This window comes from Lathyrus oleraceus, chromosome 7 (genome assembly GCF_024323335.1).
Source record: "Lathyrus oleraceus cultivar Zhongwan6 chromosome 7, CAAS_Psat_ZW6_1.0, whole genome shotgun sequence".
Lineage (NCBI taxonomy): Eukaryota > Viridiplantae > Streptophyta > Magnoliopsida > Fabales > Fabaceae > Lathyrus > Lathyrus oleraceus.
Window position 1 is genome coordinate 366,822,847 of NC_066585.1, and position 18,308 is coordinate 366,841,154.

The 18,308-nt window shown below is 37.7% G+C and overlaps 1 long non-coding RNA gene across 1 annotated transcript; it reads left to right on the plus strand.

Annotated features, from left to right (window-relative positions):
- Positions 1 to 4,465: 4,465 nt before the first annotated feature.
- On the plus strand, positions 4,466 to 6,166 carry LOC127106741 (uncharacterized). Its single transcript, XR_007795474.1, has 3 exons — positions 4,466 to 5,492; positions 5,588 to 5,694; positions 5,872 to 6,166. It is a non-coding gene; the product is annotated as an uncharacterized LOC127106741 (long non-coding RNA).
- The last annotated feature ends 12,142 nt before the right edge of the window (positions 6,167 to 18,308 follow it).

The following is an 18,308-nucleotide window of genomic DNA, read 5'->3' on the forward strand; positions in this document are numbered from 1 at the left end:
TACGCGGACCATCTGATCTCCCTCATTAATTGAGGTGGCATATCAGATGGTCCGAAGCGCGCGCTCTGTGTGTTCCTTAGTCAAACAAGATGCACGCGTGGTAATCAGAACCAATGCACATGATTAAACAATTTGAATGGATTCTATGGTTGAGATGCTTCCAACATATCGCCAGAGCTAGAGCTCCGATCTTCTTCTCCGGTGGACCTCACCAGACTGGTCTACCTTCAACCATCACCAAAATGAAAAAGCAAGACATGGATTTAAAGAAAAAATGCTCAGGAGCTCGAATCTTGCCTCAATTTTGTCTAACTCCAAGCATATAAGAAGATACATGGAGTTGAATTTTGAGGATTATTAACTGAGTTGCTTTAATTTGATCTCAAAGCAACTCAATCTTGTTGCCTACATTGATAGGACTTCAGACAACCAAAAATCAACAAGAACAGTGGAGAATTGAGAGAGAATCGAAGAGGAGAAGTTTCTGAAAAATCACCTTCGAGTTGATCCAATTTCACTTGACCTTGATTTGGATTTGATTGCTTTCTCCTCCTCTTGCTTGCAGAAACCAAATGGAATAAAAAAGGAAGTGAATTTCTGGAGTTTGAACATCCAAACAGATGGTGAAGTTCAAGCTCGATTTCAAGATAAATCTCAAAAAATATTATGGCAGTGAGGGTTTGCAATGCTCTAGCAAAGCTTGTGCAAGGTGTTCCTCCTGAATCTAAAGCCTTAAGCTTGTTTACATAGGCAATGTGTTTGATATTTGCACCACTTGAAAATTGGACAAAATTAGCAACTTCCTTGCATGGGTGCACGGGAAATCATTTAGGCCTCAAGAGTGATGCAATCCAATTCCAAATCGTGTACAAAGTCTGCTGAAACCTGAAGGAGAATTGCCATCCAAGGCGCAGCGGAATTTAAAAATTTCTCCATTTAGTGATCCTTATGAATGGGCATGATCAGTGATAGAATCGTTACCTCTTGTGGCGATTCAAACCTTTGGTGCAAATCTCTTGTAACGATCAAAACCTTGGATACAAATCCACGGAGCGATCACGAACGTTGAACGATGACAACGTCTCTACTCAGTCCACACGAACGGATTCCTTCAATCTCAGTGCTAGCTGGTACGAATGAAGGCTTTGCGTGAGAGAGAGAGGGAAACAAAATTCCAAGTCTTTACTTGAGTTTCAGTCTGAGTGGAGTGACAATGTTTCTACCCAAGGGGTTCTATTTATAAAACCACTTGTGTGGGCTTCAAGCTAAAAAACCCATTTAAGTGTATTTTGGCCCATATCTCATAATATGCCTAAATCACTTAAGTATTTGGTACCTTACCATATTTCGTATTCCACTTAAGTGCACCGTACCTTACGGTGTTCCTTAGTTACTCTATTTCTCATCAATCTGTCCTTTGTGTGTGACCCTGTAGGTTTTCGCGACGTTGGCAATTATATTAAATCACGCATTTAACATAATAAACAGTGAGCGGTATCTAGCAACACATCACTGCTACCCAAGACATGAAAATGTCATGTGATCTGACAAAACCTCCTGTGATAATAATTATGTGTATAATTACCCCTTTGCCCTTATGTCTATATTGAACACGAGGTATAGACCGTGTCATCCTTGTCCAGTTCAATATTGGGCCCAATAGATATTTATCCTGTTACGCAGGATGGGCAAATTCCATCTAGGACACTCATGTCCCTCAGCATGCTTTGTGGAGTACCCATCAACTGTCTTTATGGTTATCCAGTTACGGACAATATTGGATCAGCAATAAAGCACTCGACTCTACATCTAGGATCCATAGTGGTTTCAGGTCGAAGAGTGGTATACACCATTATAACCATGAGAATAACTTATGACACTTTGCATAACTTTCTATATAGTATTCTCATAGCGGGTCAATCCGGTATAAATATTACTCTTAATATTCATACCTATATTTAAGACTTGATAACTCTTTATCCATGATCCATGAGATGTGATCATCAGTCTACAAACATAATAGTCTTAATGCTTTAATGTTATCCCACTTCACAATAAAGCTCGACTACGGATACTTTAAGAATAGTGTCCTTATGTTTAATGTGCTCTCATGATTAAGTCACACTTAATACATTAAACGGACTATCTATTCCAGGGACTTTATTAATCAAACATAATAAAGAAAAAGCCTTTTACTATTAATAAATAATTCGATACAAGTACCAAAAGTATTGGCCTCTAGGGCTTACACCAACAAAACCATCATGTGCAAGCATGCAAATGGAAATGATCATGTGAAGTTCAATCTTGCCAAAACATTTCCCATAATGAATCCATGCGTAGTCCCTTAAACTTAGTCCAAATGAGATGATCTTGGATGTTTTGGAAAGGTGAGATCAAGGGGAACAACTTTCATGTTGAACACTTTTTCATTTAAAACTTGGATCATGATGAATTTTGAGGTGTAAGTTTGGGAAATCAAACATATTTGTAAAATTTCTAAGTCCCAAGTTAAATGTTCACTTCTTCCACCTTGAATAACTTTATCTATGGACTTCAAATGAGAAAAGTTCCTTCATAAAAGTTGTAACTCTTTCAAACATTTTAAATTTGGTCATAAATTTGACCTCATTTGGATTTGGCATGAAGGAGTTATGCATTTTAGAAGTTGAGGAAAATCACTTATTCAATGGTATTGGTCCAAAATGACCTATAATGTTTCCTCTTGGCATATGCATTTGCATGTTGAATTTGCACTTCCTCCAAAAATCAAAGTTGAAGTAGACATATTTAATTTGATCATTAAATTTTAATGGCTTTCATTGTATAAAAATTGAGCAAGTTATGGTCTTGGGAAGTTGACCTCCAAACTAGGGTTTAGACAAAATGACCTATAATCTTTCACCATAAAAAATGACTTTACAAGAAAAATTAGCTATTTACCTCAACATGAAAGTTGTTTTGAATGTCACTTAGAGTAACTTTTCTCTTGTAATCATTTCCATATGACAAAAATCGTAGGAGATAGGGTCTAGGGAACCCCAGTTTTGACAAGTTGACTTTCTCTGATCAACCACCGTGAACCAACTTGCTAGCTTGACATTATCTTGACTTTTGGGACTCATTGAGGATAATATATGCATAATATGATGTAAGGTTAAGTATCCCTTGAAATATTTGATCAATTGTTGAAGAAACTTGTTGAAGAAGCCACACAAGATACCCAGATGAATTAGGGTTTCCCAGGAAAACCAACTCTAAACTTTTGATGATTTCTTGATCAAAATAACATGTGAAGATCATGGGGATCCATATATGATAATTAGATCCAATGTGAACCATTGATTGATTGAGCTTCTTGCATTGAGGGTCTCAAACCCTAGATATGAGCTTGCTAGAACATAAGTGAGCATACACACTACCTACAAAAGCAACAAACTATACATTGACATGTTTTTGGTATTTTGTTTAGTAAATAATGAAAAATGAAGTATGATAAAATTAAATACGCTTGGTGATCTCTTCCAATGCAAACCCAATGAATGAGGGGTAAGGAGAATGTCAAGGTGTGATCCCAATGCTAATGCATATGATGAGAATAACATGAGGGATCTTAGGGTAAAAATTGGGGTCTTACACCAGCTATTGAAAAAACACCTTTGATATGGTTTGTATAGTCAACTGCTTTATTTGTCTGGGATGCCTTGCATGAAAATCTGAACTTGAGGCCTTAAGATCCACAACTTACAAAAATAGTCTCATCAAGTGATCAAGGGGCTTTTGATCACTTGACTAGGTTGTGGGATTATACATGAATCAAATGATTTAGTTAATCAAAATTTCTTTTGATCAACTTAAATCAAAGGATTTAAATTAAATTGAGACTTAGGGTTAACCTAATCTAGAGGTTAAGAATATATACAAAATTCTGACTAAGGGATCATGTAAAGGTTAAGATCAAATTAATCATCAATTATCAAGTATCACATGAAAATTAACGATTAAAAGATAAACTATTCTAAACCAATTTTTAATCCTAAGGGAACATAATTTTAATAATAAAACCCTAGGGTTAAAATGGTCAAATCTTGTGGAAAACAATTATGGAAATTAATTAAAATCTATTTAGAAAAACATATATTCTAATTATATCTAATTAACCTAATAACAACCAGAAAAACCTAATTAATTATGCCTAAAAAATCAATTAGTTCTAAAATTCCTAATACTCTAATTAATTCTAAAAATGTTAATTAAGATTAATATTCTAATTAACCTAATTAATTGGATTAATCAAGGCAAAACAAGTATATAAAAAAGATTAACAAACAAAAAGAAGAATGGGCTAGTAAAGGGGGTGTAAGCTCTGAATAGGGTGAATTTGTTGAAACTCCGGAGGTGAAGGCCCAACTCTAGGCCCACCAAAGAAGATAGTGCATTGAGGGTGTATGAATCTTGGTGAGGGTGGCGAATAGCAATTCAATTAGGCATAGGCTTCGATGGCCTGAAACAGGGTCCGACGCCATAAATCAAAGCAAGACTCCATCTCTGCAGATGCGCCTCTATTGCATTTCAAATCTCCAGCGAAGATCATGAATATCGTGTTCTTAAACACACTCACCAAATCCCTACAACAAGACAAAGTTACGCATCCATTCAAGGCTTGAAGCTCCCATCATTATCTCTGCAACCTTGTTCATCTCAGTCTTCCGAATCCTCTTCGGAAATTTTGAAAACGTGACGTTGATTTGCATTGCCATGGTGACTCGAGGAAGAGGCAGAGACATCACAAGTCGTTCTACACGGATGAATGGAAAGGATGGCGACAGAGAACTTACTGAGTTGGATCTCTAACGCGGTGATCTTCCGAAGCCGATGTCGATGAACAATACTATGAGTTTAGCGCTCTTCATGTATGTGATTCTTAGTGCTTGCTATGTATCTTCCTTCCTCCACTCCCTTCTCTCTGTTTTATATGGTTTACTCGATGATCTTGAGAATGAGATGAATGAAGTTGAATGCGTGTGAGCTTGAGGAAGAAGATGCAAGTTGAAAGGGATTTGATCTGAGAGAGTGTAAGCTAGGATCTGAGAAGAAGTCAAAAATTGACTCAAGCCAATGATGCAGGGGTCCTTTTATACTCTATACCGATTATGTTATGCCTTTCTCTTTCTGTTATCATACTTTGTTCAATTCTGTTACAACTTGTGAATCAATTAGGAAACAGTTAAGGTAATTAGTTGTGAATTCATTGACAACTGTGAATTATTGTATTTTAGCTTGAATACCAATTAGTGCCAAGTTCTATGATTGAAATTGGAGAGAAAAGCAGATGATGCTCAGTTCTGCTAATCTATTCGATGCAGTAAAGTGTTCAATTGTGCAGTTAGCTTTATGGTTAGAAAATATCTGCTGAATGTTGTGTATGTGTCTGCAAGTTTAGCTGCAATTTAAGGAGTTGCTTTTGGTGGCTGATGTTAGCTGCATTACAGGTCTGCTTGCAAGGATTGATGCATTGTTATCGGGTTTTGTTGTGACTGCCTGCACTAATGTTGATATGATCATACTGTTTGATTGGTTGTTGCAGGATTTTTATGGTGGTCTTGCTCATTATGACCTTGGCTTGAATAGCATGGCCATATATGCATTGTAGGTGTGCCTATATATTCCACTTGGACTGTTTGAATGCATTTGGTAAGTTATGCATGTCTTAGTCAGGTTAATGGCAAAAGTTCATGATTCCATAGGTTCAATTTGCATGGCTTATGTTGGAACTCTGACTTTGTAATAGCATTGCAACTAGGCTCCATTTGGTTTGCATCTTGACCATGTATTAATTCTGACTTGGTCCATTGGCTTTTGTTTTGCTAGGTTCTTTTGGGATGGTTATGCACATGAAGAATGGCGGTTGAACAATGCAACAAGATTGAAACTAGAAACAACATGTGTAATTAGTTAATCAAGAATCAACATGGGCCCTGGAAGATTAGGGATGGAATTGGGATGGAGTTGACTTAGGTCAAAGTTGACCAAAAAGTCAACTATTGACCAAAGTCAACATTTGGTCAAAGTTCAAAATTTGAAATTTTCTCATGTAATGGATATCTTATTTGTAATAATGAAATTTGATGCATATGAATGAAATTGACACTTGTTTATGAATAAATTTGATACTTGTATGATGAACATGATTTGACTTTGATGTTTGTATGAAATTGAATCTTGATACTTATAATGAATTGATGGATATGAATCATTGCACGACCATGACTTGAAATAGATTGATATGAACTATGAACATGACTTAAATTAACATGAATGATGAACAAGACTATGACTTGAATGAACCATTAACATGAATCAAATTAACTTGAATGGGCAATGATGAGAATTAACCCAAGACCTTAGCAAAGACCAAGATATATTATGACCTAACCAATGATTCATAGACCAAGCACCAATGGCATGACAATGGCATGAAATGGACTTGAACAACATTGACCAGGTGAAACCAAGCAAGTCATGAACTAGGCACTTGAAATGACCAGATGAAATGTCATGGAATGGAAGCAAAAATGGAAGTTGTGGGATCAAAGACTTGAGCTAGGACCAATGGGCTTAAGCACAAATGAATGGAATCATAACCAAGTAATCAACATGAATGAACCATTAACAAGAGGGTATTAGGGGACCTTAATCAAGCAAGAGAATCAAATACACAATGGGTGAAGAATCAGATGAAACTAGGGTTTGAAGGTCATTCAGAAGAAAAGTCAAGTTATAAGGTACCTTAGGACCATATCCTCCTTGTTTAGGGTTTCATGAGGCATACCATTCAACCAAGGTCTTTGAACCAATCAAGATGCTTTCACAAACAAATCTCTAGTGTATGAGCCCCCAATTAGGGTTTGGGTAGCCAAGATAAAGCCTAAGGAGTACCCATGAAGCCCCATAAATAAATCATTAGGGAATTAGGGTTTGAGACCCCTGAGGAGTGTCATGATGAAATATTATTGAATTCATGCTTCCATAGACCATGCAATTTGGGTTTTACATCCCCTATACTCAGATGAATAGTCAATGTCATGCCTTTGAAGGTTTGATCCACACATAAACCCTAGCTTACAAGCCAAGAGCTCTGAATCTACATCGATCAACTTATTGGATGAATGATGCATATGAATGAGGCATGAATGCTTACAGATGATTCCTAAGTCAAGGATTGAATGAAAAGATAAAAAGGGTAGGGCAAATTTCGGGGTATGGTAGTTGCCCCTATTTAATCTACTTAAACCTGAATGATCAAATTGCGAGAGGTTTTCAGATATTCGAGGTATAAGTGGATTAAATACCAAAGTATCTGAAAATTTACCCGTTGAGAAATGGTCATATGAAATATAGGGATGGCAATTTGACTTTTATAGGTTCATTTGCTGGGATTGGGCTTAAAAATTTCTGTGGGGGAACACACCAATTGCAAAGGGAAACATGATATGTGTGCCATATGTGATGTATGACTTATTATACATATATTTTGGAATAGTATTCCATCCAGATGGATATACGCGTTTTTAGAGATGCAATGCTAATGTAATGAAGATTATTATATGCATGATGCAAGTAAAGTTGAGTCTTGTGATTTGACAAACAAGGATTGGGCTTTGGGTGTGCCACTAAGAACTGGACTTTTCGATTTTCTTGTTTGCAAGGTTTCATGTTATTCTATACAAATGATATGCATGAGAAAAATGATGTGATTTATGCATGATGATGATTTATGTAATGGTTACACCAGATGCTTATGTTGTGGGCGATGGGAATTTTGGGCTAGGATAATGGTCATACAGACATGATTCTCCGACACCTACTTAAAGTTGAACAGTTGTTGTCACACCTCTAGATTATGTATGAAACATGGAGAGAGCTTGCACCTGCGTAACTTGCCTCTACCCCAAGTTTGTTGAGTATATGCATATTGCCCCAATCATAAGTTATGGGGTAGTCTCATCATCTTAAGGTTTCAAACTGGCTTACCCCATCGTCTTGATTAACCATATCTAGGAGTGGTTTGCTTCTCGTGCTCTTGAGGTGGCCTCCCCTAATATGAGTCTTGAAGTAACTTTGCTCCTGTCTGACTGATTCAGAGACATTTATAGAATCTCGACGTGGTTGCCCCAGATTGATTGAATCTTTGAAGAAATCTGAGTTGTGGGATATCAGAAGAAATGTTCAATCTTCCCCTTATGTAATATTTTTTGATGTTAAGTGCCTGCTCGCAAGAAAAAATGCTCATTTTGAAAATGATAATTGTGATATCATGCTCATGCAAGTTTTGAAACTCGAGTGTGTTCACTAATATTATGACATATAGTGAATGAATCACTATCTAAAATGCCACATCAGTATCAATACACATGAAAAGCAAATCTTTAGGAGTCAACTTTGACGCGACCTTACCATAGTATACTTCTGAAATAAACTTTGCTTCAATTAGGTCTTTTAAGGACTGTAACGTGGCTTGGTTCACTATTTCAGAAAGAAAGGATACAAGGCTCAAAACCTATTATAACCCAACCGTTCTCCGTGATGTTCTCCATTCCTACGTTCAGTTAGCTCGAACAAGCGTTAATCTTTCAGAAAAGGGTTTTGGATAATAACAATGATGGTTATGGAACCCAATGAGAGTTTGAAGCGACAATCACTCACTTTCTGATTTTGTTTGCAATCATATAGATTTTCTCTTGTTGTGGGATTTGTTATTGACCCTCTCTTTTATTTTTGCTTTTATGCTTTCCCTTATTTTTTCCTGGACTGATCCTTTGGGATTCGCAGTCCACCGGGATGCCCTAACTTTTGCCTAAGTTAATCTTGTTTTCAGGCTTTTGACTTAGCGGGCTTTTCTTTTGCTTTTTATTTTTCATTTCTAATCTTTCTCATTTTTTTCTATTGGAACAAATCATGTGACATTCGCTTGCTTGATTTGTTGCAAGGTTCATGACTGTGTCATTTCTTTTATAGGTAAGGGATAACCATTCTGAATTTGTGATTCTATCCTCTTGAGAGGGATATGATGTAATTGATTACTTGATGGGATTCTCTTTCTGAGTTTTTAATGCAAGGTCAAACTAACTGAAGACTACCCCGCCCCTGGTTAAGACTGAGGGTTTTATGTATGTAAGGAAATAAACTCCTACTTCAAGGCCCAAAGGGGTTGACTATGGATTAACCTCCTTATATCTCCGGTCTTTAGTGATTTGAACAATGCCTTACCTCATGAGCAAATTCTTATTCAAAAGCATACAGATAACGATCTTGCGCATTTTATTTGCATCACTCTCTTTTGATTTTGATTGAAAAATAGTTTGATACTGATGAAATAAAATATGAGTGAACACAAATGAGTTTATTCAAAATATGCACGTTTATTTCATTATGATTATTATCGAAAACAAATAAGTTCACAATTGAAAAATACATTGACAAATAAGAAAATATTACAAATGAAAAGATTGAAAGAGAACATGATTGCTGGCGTGATTAACCTCATTATTCTTCTGCAAATGCAACTTCAATTATGAGCATTCTTCATAAATGACTACACTCACCACCATCAGTCCTCACATTGGGCTCTTCCTCAGAGAATGATATGATTTTCTTATCGATAAGCTCTTGTACCTTGGTTTTGAACAAACCACAATCCTCGGCCGAGTGCCCTATATAGACGGTGTGAAACGCACAAGAAGCATTAGGATTATACTTCGGGCCATATGGGTAAATAATAGGTGGTATTCCCTTCGGTACAACGAGTCTATGGTTGACAAGGTAAGGTAGCAACTGAGCATATATCATAGGGATATTATCACGTTGAGGATGCTTATTGTCATAACATTTGCTCTGCCCCTGCCCTTGATGGTTACATGGCACAATTTATTAACTTTGCAGAATATGAGCCTGAGGAGGCTGTTGAGCAAAGTGTACTAAGCCAGGATTATCTATCTAATTAGAGGTATGACCATACTGAACCCCAATTGGGATATAGGATACCCTAGTATAGGCGTACTGAGGTACAACAGGAGTAGAAGATAATTCCCCAGGATAGGCCAAAGGAATTCCAGGGTGATATCCTTGATTCTGGTACTGCACAGCAGGCTGGACCATAGAAAGAGGAACTTGCACATGAATCGGAGGACCCTTGTATTCAAACCCCTTCTCAACAGGCGCCTCAGCAGTCACAGGCGTGAAACATAACAACTTCTGATTAATTAGCTCTTGAACTATGGCATTAAAAGGACTACAATTCTCAATAGAGTTCCCTACATCTCCGATGTGATATCCATATGTGGCATTAGAATCATGCTTGAGATGATAGGGAAACCTAGCAGGTTGGATCTGTTTAGGCACAATTGCCCAAACGTTAACCAGTATAGGTAGCAGATGTGCATAATGTTGGTGTAAGCCCTAGAGGCCAATACTTTTTGGTACTTGTATCGAATTATTTATTAATAATAAAAGGCATTTTCTTTATTATGGTTGATTAATAAAGTCCATGGAATAGATAGTCTGTTTAATGTATCAAGTATGACTTAATCATGAGATCACATTAAACATAAGGACATTATTCTTAAAGTATCCGTAGTCGAGCTTTAGTGTGAAGTGGGATAACATTAAAGCATTAAGACTATTATGTTTGTAGACTGATGATCACATCTCATGGATCATGGATAAGGAGTTATCAAGTCTTAAACATAGGTATGAATATTAGGAGTAATATTTATACCGGATTGACCCTCTATGAGAATACTATATAGAAAGTTATGTAAAGTGTCATAAGTTATTCTCATGGTGATAATAGTGTATACCACTCTTCGACCTGAAACCACTATGGATCCTAGATGTAGAGTCGAGTGCTTTATTGCTGATCCAACGTTGTCCGTAACTGGATAACCATAAAGACAGTTGATGAGTACTCCACGAAGCATGCTGAGGGACATGAGTGACCTAGATGGAATTTGCCCATCCTGCATAACAGGATAAATGTCTATGGGCCCAATATTGAACTGGACAAGGATGACACGGTCTATGCCTTGTGTTCAATATAGACATAAGGGCAAAAGGGTAATTATACACATAAGTATTATCACAGAAGGTTTTGTCATATCACATGACATTTTCGTGTCTTGGGTAGCAGTGATGTGTTGCTAGATACCGCTCACTATTTGTTATGTTAAATGTGTGATTTAATATAATTGCCAACGTCACGAAAACCTATAGGGTCACACACAAAGGACGGATTGATGAGAGATAGAGTTACTAAGGAATACCGTAAGGTACGGTGCCCTTAAGTGAATTATAGAACATCGTAAGGTACGGTGTATTTGAGTAGAATACGAAATATGGTAAGGTACCATGGGCTTAAGTGATTTTGGGCATATTATAAGATATGGGCCAAAATACACTTAAGTGGGCTTTTTAGATTGAAGCCCACACAAGTGGTTCTATAAATAGAACCCTTGTGCAGAAGCATTGATTGCGGTTGTATTATTTTCGTTTTCTCTCTCTCTCTCACTCAAAGCCTTCATTCGTACCAGCTAGCACTGAGATTGAAGGAATCTGTTCGTGTGGACTGAGGAGAGACGTTGTCATCGTTCAACGTTCGTGATCGCTCCGTGGATCTGCATCAAAGGTTTTGATCGTCACAAGAGATCTGCACGAAAGCTTTCAATCGTCACAAGAGGTAAATATTCTATCACTGATCATGACCATTCGTAAGGATCTCTAAAGGAGAAAATTTTAATTTCTGCTGCGTTTTGGATCGCAATTCTCCTTCAGTGGTATCAGAGCCACTTACGAAACCATGACTCGGATAGCTGTTTATTTTCTGTATTAATATGATTAAAAGACAGAATGAATCAATTAATTAAACGAGTAATTAAATTTGGCATCATGCGTGTACGAGTTGGATGATTGATGTTGACTATGCTTCGGAACCGACATTAGTATGGTGAAGCAGCGATACATCGATCGTCCATAGGTTACGCAATTGAGACCGATCAACTTATATATGATATAAGTAATCCTAATGCAAAGTACGGTATATGTGATAATACTGTTTCTGTTTCGTTCATTCAAACACTAAGTGGTTGTTTTCCTTTGAGCGATCAATGGTCATTTGCTTCGGAATCCGACATTAGTATGGTGAAGCAATGACTTGTTGATCAATCATACTGAATCAACAATCGAGGTGTGTTTGACGGTCTGAAATTGGCGCATTAGGGTTGGTGACGGTGCAAGGGTTGTGCCGTCAAGGAATTGTGAATTTAGGGCTTTTTGGAACACGTCTGTTGACTGTTTCAAAGTTTTATTATTTTGGCCGCGTGACGTTCGTCACGAGCTTGTGACGCTCGTAACAAGCTGGACGTGACGGTCGTCACATGCCTTGTGACGGTCGTCACACTCACAGATCCAAATTTTAGGCATTTCTGTTTCTGGCCGCGTGACGGTCGTAACATGCCTTTGACGGTCGTAACATGCCTGTGACGATCGTAACATGTCTGTGACGGTCGTCAGACTCACGGGGTCAGAATTCTTGGGGTTTTCAGTTTTGTGACTACGCAAGAGTTGTGTTGATGCAAAACAATGTCCATTTCAAATGAATTGTTCATTAAAAATTTTGCCTTGTGATCTGTCGCCGAAATTTAATTTGGTTTTAATAAATTAAAGGAATTAAAAATTAATAATAATAATAATGTGTTTGTTATTATTGCCTTGTGGTGATCAGTTATGGCCTTAGTCTTCCTTTATTTTGTTTTGGGTTTTTTAAAATACGACCTGCGTGTCGTGCCTCTCCTTTTAATCTCTTAGTGTAACTTCTTTTCTCATCTCAATCCCTCGTATGTAAAACGAGTTTCTTCTGTAATGTAATGATATGAAGAAAGAGAAGAATTCAATATCAAAGGAGGACAAAGTTATGAAGAAGGAGAAGAATTCAATATCAATGGAGGACAACCTTGAAGATCTTGCTTGGAGAAGCTTAGATCGTTATTAGGTTAGCTTAGGTTCTCTCATTGGCTTGGGAGAACAATTGCGCTAGGGGCCATAACTGTTTCATTATGTATGTTGATGCATGTGTATGTATGTTGATGCATGTGAATATATATTGATGCATGTGAGAGACGATTTATATGATAAATAAGCCGGTGAGATCAGAACAATTGCAATTCCCTCAAATTAAATATTAAGTTTATGCTTTTCAAGTTTTAGCACTCATCAAGACTAGTATCGGATAATGTAGGTTTCGCCTACGCGAGGTGCATGTTCTATTAGTAAGGTGCGATGGGATAATTGTAATATCCAACTGCTAAGACAATGGGTAAAACTTAACTAAACAAATTATAATAATATTATATATGTTTGCTTTCTAAGTTTTAGCACTCATCAAGACTGGTATCGAATAATGTAGGTTTCGCCTACGCGAGGTGCATGTTTTGTATTAGTTAAGGTGCGATGGGATAGTTGTAATATCCAACTGCTAAAACGAGGAGTCAAACTTAATTATAATTTTATTATATATGTTTAGAAGCAAGAGTTGGGAATAATCCATATGATGGATTGGAATAAGGAGTTATTCACCCAACTGAAATTTTCGAGAGTTGTATGAGATACAACTGGAAGGAGTTCCTACCTAAATAACCTAGTTTTGTGTAATCCGCCTACGCGGACTTAGAACGAAGTGAAATATGGATCTCGACCCACTAGAAAATCTTCCAACGGGATTTTCCGAATCAAATGATGAGGGTCATTTGTTTTGAGTAAAATAGTGGGAGCATATTTGATTAAAGGCCTAATTAAATATGTCAATGATACTTATATTTTCTTAATCATTATGTAGATTACCATGACAACAAACACCTCTAACAACATCTTGCGATCAATCCTTGACAAGGAAAAATTGTCTGGGACAAATTTTCTGGATTGGCACCGAAACCTGAGGATTGTCCTCAAACATGATAAAAAGCTGTATGTCTTGGAGACACCTGTTCCTGAAGAGGAACCTCCTAGTTCTGCACCTAAGGCAGAAAGAGATGCTTATAAAAAGCATGTCGATGATGCCAATGAAACTGCTTGTCTCATGCTGGCTACCATGAACTCAGAATTGCAAAAGCAACATGAGAACATGTCAGCGTTCGATATGATCGAACACTTGAAGATGCTCTATCAAGAGCAAGCAAGGCATGAGAGGTTTGAAGTTTCAAAAGCCCTTTTTCAAAGCAATTTAGCTGAGGGAGCCCCTGTAGGTCCCCATGTACTCAAGATGATTGGGTATGTGGAAAACCTTGAGAGATTGGGTTTTCCCCTCGAAAAGGAACTTGCGACTGATTTGATCTTGCAATCGTTGCCAGATAGTTTCAGTCAATTCGTCCTAAATTTCAATATGATTGATATGGACAAATCTCTTCCTGAACTGCTCGCCATGTTAAGAACTTCCGAGCAGAATCTGAAGTCAAAAGGGAAGTCCATTCTGATGATCGGAAATGGAAAGAGACAGAACAAAAGGCCCACTAAGCAGGGTGATAAAGGGAAAGGCAAGGAAGTTGCCAAACCCAAACCCACCGTTGCTGCTTTAAAGCCTAGTGGAGGCATAGCAAAAGAAGGCACCTGCTTCCATTGCGGTAAGACCGGACACTGGAAGAGGAACTGCCCAAAGTACCTGGAAGATAAGAAGAATGGAGTAGAGACTTCAACTTCAGGTATTTTTGTTATTAACTTATCTACTTCTGCATCATGGGTATTAGATACTGGATGCGGTTCTCACATTTGTACAAATATGCAGGGGCTGAAAGGGAGTAGAGATTTGGCAAAAGGTGAAGTTGACCTACGAGTTGGCAATGGAGCAAAGGTTGCTACTTTAGCCGTAGGATCTTATGTATTGACTTTACCTAGTGGTTTTATAATTTAGTTAGAGAACTGTTATTATGTACCTGCAATTAGCAGGAATATTATTTCCATTTCTTGTCTGAACAAGTTTGGTTTTTCATTTATAATAAAGAACAATTGTTTCTCAATTTATTTGAATGATATATTCTATGCTACTGCACAAATGAGCAATGGACTGTATGTCCTTGATCTCGAAATGCATATATATAACATTAATACTAAAAGGATGAAACCTAACGAGTTAAATCCAACTTACCTTTGGCATTGTCGATTAGGCCACATAAATGAGAAACGCATTTCCAAACTCCATAAAGATGGACTCTTGGACTCTTTTGATTATGAATCATATGAGACATGCAGATCTTGTTTAATTGGAAAGATGACAAAGTCTACATTCACAGGAAAAGGTGAAAGAGCTAATGATCTTTTGGCCCTCATACATACTGATGTATGTGGACCACTGAACATACCAGCCAGAGGAGGTTTTCAGTACTTCATCACATTCACTGATGATTTCAGTAGATATGGTTATGTGTATTTAATGAAACACAAATCAGAGTCCTTTGAAAAGTTCAAGGAATTCAAGAATGAAGTACAAAACCAACTAGGTAAGAATATTAAAACTCTTCGATCAGATCGAGGTGGTGAGTATTTAAGCCTAGAGTTTGATGACCATCTGAAAGAGTGTGGGATCCTATCCCAACTTACTCCTCCTGGAACACCCCAATGGAATGGTGTATCTGAGAGAAGAAATCGAACCCTGTTAGACATGGTTCGATCCATGATGAGTCACGCCGATCTTCCAAACTCCTTTTGGGGACATGCACTATTGACAGCAGCTTACACACTTAACCGTGTTCCATTCAAAAAGGTTGAGAAGACGCCATATGAGATATGGAGTGGTAAGAAACCACATATATCTTACATAAAGATTTGGAGTTGCGAGGTTTATGTGAAACGACAAATTTCAACTAAGCGTGAGCCCAAATCTGACAAATGCTTATTTGTGGGGTATCATAAAGAAACAAGAGGGTATTACTTCTACAATCCTTCTAAGGGCAAAGTGTTTGTCGCTCGAACTGGAGTTTTCCTAGAAAAGGATTTTATTTCCAAAGGAACCAGTGGGAGGAAAGTAGAGCTTGAAGAAATTCAAGAATCACAAAGCATCGACACACCTATGGAGGAATTGGAGCAGGAAACACAAGTAGTTGTGTAAGAGCAATCTGCTCAAGTAGAACAAGACCAGCGTAGGTCAGGCAGGATACGTCACCTACCTGAGATATATGGATCAAGGTGATGTATTGCTCATGGATCAAGATGAGCCTGTGACCTACTCATGGAATCTTCGTTTTGATGAAACAGTAAAACAATATGGATTCATCAAGAACGAAGATGAGCCTTGTGTCTACAAGAAGGTTAGTGGGAGCATGATCGTATTCCTGGTATTATATGTAGATGACATATTACTCATTGGAAACGATGTCCCTACCCTGCGACAAGTAAAGTCTTGGTTGGGGAAATGATTTTCTACGAAGGACCTAGGTGAAGCAGCCTATATATTAGGAATCAGAATCTATAGAGATAGATCAAAAAATGCTTGGCCTAAGTCAGAGTACATAGACAAGGTGCTAAGACGCTTTAATATGAATGATTCCAATGGTTATGTGTTTCGCTAAAATGGTGGCGCTGTGAGCTTGAAAAGTTAAAAGCAAGATACAGTTGTTGATTCTACAACCGAGGCCGAGTATATTGCTGCCTCAAATGCAGAAAAAGGAGGTGTTTGGATCAAAAAGTTCATTAGTGAACTTGGCATAGTCCCTAGCATTGTGGATCCCATTGGTCTCTATTATGATAACAATGGTGCTATCGCACAAGCTAAGGAGCCTAGATCTCACCGACGATCCAAACACATACTTAGGCGTTATCATCTCATTCGAGAGATAATAGATAGAGGAGATGTGAAAATATGTAAAGTACCTACACTTGACAATATAGCTGACCCACTGACAAAGCCTCTTGCGCAGCAGAAGCATGATGGCCATACTAGATCAATGGGCATACGGGGTATGCCTGATTGGCTCTAGTGCTAGTGGGAGATTGTTGGTGTAAGCCCTAGAGGCCAATACTTTTTGGTACTTGTATCGAATTATTTATTAATAATAAAAGGCATTTTCTTTATTATGGTTGATTAATAAAGTCCATGGAATAGATAGTCCGTTTAATGTATCAAGTATGACTTAATCATGAGATCACATTAAACATAAGGACATTATTCTTAAAGTATCCGTAGTCGAGCTTTAGTGTGAAGTGGGATAACATTAAAGCATTAAGACTATTATATTTGTAGACTGATGATCACATCTCATGGATCATGGATAAGGAGTTATCAAGTCTTAAACATAGGTATGAATATTAGGAGTAATATTTATACCGGATTGACCCTCTATGAGAATACTATATAGAAAGTTATGCAAAGTGTCATAAGTTATTCTCATGGTGATAATAGTGTATACCACTCTTCGACCTGAAACCACTATGGATCTTAGATGTAGAGTCGAGTGCTTTATTGTTGATCCAACGTTGTCCGTAACTAGATAACCATAAAGACAGTTGATGAGTACTCCACGAAGCATGCTGAGGGACATGAGTGACCTAGATGGAATTTGCCCATCCTGCATAACAGGATAAATGTCTATGGGCCCAATATTGAACTGGACAAGGATGACACGGTCTATGCCTTGTGTTCAATATAGACATAAGGGCAAAAGGGTAATTATACACATAAGTACTATCACAGAAGGTTTTGTCAGATCACATGACATTTTCGTGTCTTGGGTAGCAGTGATGTGTTGCTAGATACCGCTCACTGTTTGTTATGTTAAATGCGTGATTTAATATAATTGCCAACGTCACGAAAACCTACAGGGTCACACACAAAGGACGAATTGATGAGAGATAGAGTTACTAAGGAATACCGTAAGGTACGGTGCCCTTAAGTGAATTATAGAACATCGTAAGGTACGGTGTATTTGAGTAGAATACGAAATATGGTAAGGTACCATGGGCTTAAGTGATTTTGGGCATATTATAAGATATGGGCCAAAATACACTTAAGTGGGCTTTTTAGATTGAAGCCCACACAAGTGGTTCTATAAATAGAACCCTTGTGCAGAAGCATTGATTGCGGTTGCATTATTTTTCGTTTTCTCTCTCTCTCTCTCTCACTCAAAACCTTCATTCGTACCAGATAGCACTGAGATTGAAGGAATCCGTTCGTGTGGACTGAGTAGAGACGTTGTCATCGTTCAACGTTCGTGATCGCTCCGTGGATCTGCATCAAATGTTTTGATCGTCACAAGAGATCTGCACGAAAG